The 4,979-nt window shown below is 40.8% G+C and overlaps 1 pseudogene; it reads right to left on the bottom strand.

Annotated features, from left to right (window-relative positions):
- Positions 1–1,485: 1,485 nt before the first annotated feature.
- On the bottom strand, positions 1,486–3,107 carry LOC101579861 (annotated as a pseudogene).
- Between the last annotated feature and the right edge of the window lie 1,872 nt (positions 3,108–4,979).

The following is a 4,979-nucleotide window of genomic DNA, read 5'->3' as shown; positions in this document are numbered from 1 at the left end:
TGTGGCCAGCTCAGCCCACCAGGGGGCGGGCTGGCTGGCATGTGGTGCTGGGGGATTGAACCGTGGTCCCTGGGCTTCGCTAAGCTTGTTCCAAGTAGGTGCTTTAGACCACTGAGCCATCTCACCAGCCCCTCAGAGATTTCTTTTTCATTTCAGAGATTAATTCTGATCTTAATCCTCTATACCTTTCTGCTGTTATTTCTTTACTTCAGACACTATTAATTCATAGATTCGTTTTTTATTTCAGAGATTAATCCTGGTCTGAGTTCTTCTATGCCTTTGTACTGTTGTTCCTTTACTTCAGATGTATTAATTCAGACATTTCAGCTGTGCTAATGTCCTCTGCACTTGTTTTCGGTGAGCTTGGGACTTGAGATTGCATTTTTCTCCTTTGCCATTTTGTATAGCACTGTGCACTGATATTTAGTGTAGAGCTTTGGTGCAGTTGTAACCTTATCACCTACTAAAATTCAGGTACCGATATACCAAGTTTTAGTTCATCCAGTTGTGTCTGCCTTGGGTCTGACTACTGTGCTCAGCTCCTTCCTGCTGTTGCTCTTGGAGGTGAGCCTGCTGTGCCCCTCTGGCAAGATGTTTTTCTCCTGTATTAGCTGTGCGTTTTTGACCCTAGTCTCACTGCAGTCACTTCAGCTGCAGAGTTTCATCCCAGCATTGTATGCCAGGCCTGGGCTGGGGCTGGCAGGGTATGGGGCAGGGCAGGAGAACACAGAAGCTCTCCCACACACTTACTGGGTCTGAGCTTTGGTGGATCTGGAGGTCTTACCAGAATGTGGTGGAAGTTCTCACTCACAGGGCGGGATTGGGCTGGCTCTGGAGGGGCGAGGGAGGTCCGGAGAACGTGGGGAAGAGTCTCTCTCATGAGATGGGCTTGGTCTGGCAGGCAAAGGACAGCACAGAAGCACTCCCACACACTTGCAGGGCCTGGGGTTGGGTGGCTCTTGAAGAATGAATTCTAAGGAACAATGGAGGTTAGCAGTAAGAAATATCTATTTGTGGAGAGATCTATAGCTCCTGAGAGACAAGAGGAGTCCCCAGAAAGTTTTCAGTTAGCCCACTGCACAGAGGAAACTTATGGAGCAATATCATAAGGTGGGTGTAGTGTAGGCTAAAGTTATAATCACCCAATAAGATTATAAGTATAGCCACTCATGTGATTTTTCTTTTACTTTTTTAGCTTCTTTATTAACTTTGTTGCATAAAACATACATTCTCGTATCAACATTGTTGTCACGAATAAAGGCAACAAAGACAAGGTACTAGCAAGATGTACTTCACATAAACAATCATCTCATAATAGGAAGTCTAGATCCCATAAAACAAAAAGATTAGGAAGCAAAATACGAATAAGCGTTGTATACAGAATATACTCAAATGTGTGTGCAGACAATATACTTACAATATTGCTCACTTAAGTTCTTTTATGACGCATAATTTCTTAACCATCCATTTATAAAATAATATTAACATGAAATCCAAATCACATTCATTTTCACAATATCAAGACTAAACTCAAGCAATTTCACTGACTCTAATGTTAATTGTTTCAAAAGTAAGACAATCTTAGTATTTTTAACCCCCTGAACATGGTTTGCAACAAAAGGGTGTATCATTTTACTGCTTTTTGAAGGTCAGGTCCCAACCTGCACTTCCATGGTATAAGTAACAACAGAGCCAACAGACATGTCACTGAAAATACTGCCTATCCACGTAAAGCATGTGTATGGGCTGGATTCCTTCTACTTCTAGCAAGGCTATGAAGGCAACCACCAGCGCAGAAGCTCAGATCTCATGCAGCGGAAACATTAAATTCACCACTACACATCTGTTAGAGAGCTCCAAGTCCCTGCCTCTAACAGTTTTAGTATACCTACTGAATACAGTAGGTCATTTTAAAAAACAGAAACAGAACATATAGCCAGTCTTTGCAATTAAACATTTTTATAACACAAACAATGTTCAGACACAAAATTTGAACTAAATGTTTTTTCTAAATACAGTTTATGTAATTAAGGGTTTCTTAAACAAAGACAGGTCTTAGGTATATAAGCCGTACAAACTTACAGTAGTGTATAGTCCAAATAAAGATTTTCTTCCTATTATGACATGACAAAATTGCTTTCTGAGTAAAGATATGCTAAGGCCTAAGGTTGTAAACACTTTGAAAGCTGAACAGCTTAGTGAAAAAATTACTGTTCATTTAAAAACGTGTATTTCTCATAACAGACCCCTGAACTTTCAAATTTACATTCAAGAATACATTTACATCTCCAATGTCTAGGAAAGGGACAAGTTTTATGTAAAAAAGTAGCAAAAAGTTAAACCCACCAATTTACTGAAAAAGCCATTACTTTTATTAGAAAAAAAATGCTTCTCAAGATGTTGGAAACAAGTCACAGTGCAGACCCAAGTTTGGTTCAGTGTATTTCTCCCTGGATTATATTCCGGGAGGAGAAGCAGTCCCTCCTTGGCTGTGGGGAGCAGCAGTATTTGAGGGACTGTGTAAGCTGGTTTCCTTGTACACAAACCAAGCATTTCCTCCCCACAGTATCATATTCAGGAAGCCAAAGATCAACCACAAAATGTGGCAACAACAGTAACAACGAAGTCAATCATGGGAAGCTTACTACTGTCCTGGTACAGGTTCGTGTAGCCGACATAGAGCAGAAGGGCGGCAATGCAGTACAGGAACACAAAGACTGCAAAGGTGACATAGAATTGTGCAGAAGAGGAGTAATCTCCTATGAGGACATGATGTTTCCAGTCTATGTCACACACATTTGAAGACTGAAATGATGTCTGATTCAACCTGAATGGATAACCAAAAGCAGCTGTAACAGTTTTATTCTCACCCTTTTTAGTACAAACCACTAGAATTTCTGTTTTGCCCTTATAACCTCCACAGGTGGCAAAAGAGAAAATGGCTGCAATCCACTCCAGGACCTTGATGAAGCCCAGCAGCTCCTTGAGCGGGACCAGGTTGAGCTGGAAGGCAGACATCCTCTGAGGGAAGGAGGGGAGAGAGTGAGGACAGCGGGGTGGAGGAGGAGGGGACCCACGACACCTGAGTGGCGAGGCAGCGAGGACAGAAAGGTACTCATGTGATATTGATCCAGTGCGGAAGGAAGACATGCAGCAAGTGTATATGGAAAGAACAAAGAACTTTTCAGGAAAAAGTTAGTCTGAGGGTCTTGGTCACCCACCAAGGTGACTGATGTCTATCTAAACTTTATGTAGCACATGTTACCACTTATCTTATCCTTTGGGTAGGCATGTAGGACTGGTTATCTCATCTCTGTCTTGAGGCCTAACCTCCAACAGATGCACCTCCAGACACAGTTATAGTGTATTTTTCATCTTTTGTATTGACTGTCTGAAAGGTCTAGCCATGTCTGACTGCCCATGATATTTCTACCTTACTTAGCTGTCTATAACGTAATGAAGTCTGGCTTCCAAAAGTTATACAACAAAAATTTTCAAAATAGAAAAGAGTGCTCCTGGCATTGATACCACATTATTTTGCTGTGTTCTATTGGGCACATCAGTCTAAATTTGAGATGAGGTTGATAATGGACTCTGCCTCCGTATAGGAGACTGGTAAAGTAGCATTACAAAGGAACACATGGGGTCGAACATGCTTTTATGCTCATGTTTGGAAAATATATTCTTCTACATATCTCAGAAACTTAATCCTGCAAGAGTATGTGGAGGCAGAGAGAAGATAGGACTTATTTTAGTTCAACTTCCAGTCATGAGAATGAAAGGAATAAAAACATTCCAGTTGCAAAAAGCAACAAATTCCATTTTAAACAATTCTACACAGAAATGGTCAATTTGCAGTCACATAATGCTCCAGTAACAATACTGATGCTGGAGGTTGAAGGAGGACAGCCAAGTTGAGAGATAGAAATCCTTCTATTGTGTGTCTGTCATCTCCAAACATTAACTTCATTTTTTATCATGTTCCTGATTCTCTTTCTGTAATTATTTGCTGCAGGTGATAAATTTCAATAGTAGCTGTTCACATATTGTGGTGTAAAGTTCTTAAATGTAACCCAAAGGCAAGCTTAATATCAAAACTTTGTTGTCCTTAAACTATATATCAAATACCTGGATTGGGTCTGGATGTAGGTAACACTATGACTTGAGAAGAAAGCCCTCAAGACATTTGGCCATGATGTCCATATTAATCAAGGGCATTTCATCCCTTAATAGTTTTGCAGAATCAAATCTATTGGCTAGATTCTCAAAGACTTCCTGGTAAGTTATGCAAATTATTGTGAGTCAGCTTTTCTGTTACTTGACAGAATATCTGAAAGCCACAAGGTAGCAGAAGAGCAGTTTTATTTGGCTCCCTTTTAGAAAGATTCAGCCCAAGGTCAGCTGGATCTGTGGCAGAAGCATCATAGCAGAGGGTGTTGTGGGGAAAACCTGTAAAGGTCATGACAGCTGTGAAGCAGAATAAGGGAACACGCCAGAGAGGAAGGAGTAAGGGACCAGATGCTGATTCTAAGGCCATGCCTCCAAGATCCAGCCCAACATGCTTCAAACTTGAAAGTAAGCCTCATCAATTCCTCAGGCAGATCCCAAAGCAAGCAAGCAAACAAACAAACAAAATCAATACTCTACCCTAACTGCCATATCAGTTCCTCATCAACTTGGTACTCAAACATGTCTGCTTAAATTACAATGAATTTTTAAATAAAGAAAATAATAGGGATTGCAAGATAGCTCAGTGGTGCAAGCACTTGCCTGGTAAGTACAAGGACTCGAGTTCGATCCCCAGTACTGCATGCTGAACTGGCTCCTGAATGCCCTGTTTTTTTTTTTCCCCAAAGTTTTATTGATAAACAGATAGCAATGAGACAGTTTCAAATCAAATTGGAAGTACAGTTTCAACAAATAATACACTGCATATATTCTTCTTAGTGGTTAATTGCTGTACAAGATGCGGACTTGTG

Source organism: Octodon degus, unplaced genomic scaffold (genome assembly GCF_000260255.1).
Source record: "Octodon degus isolate 3935 unplaced genomic scaffold, OctDeg1.0 scaffold00082, whole genome shotgun sequence".
Classification (NCBI taxonomy): Eukaryota; Metazoa; Chordata; class Mammalia; order Rodentia; family Octodontidae; genus Octodon; species Octodon degus.
This window is presented reverse-complemented; position numbering and strand designations above follow the sequence as displayed.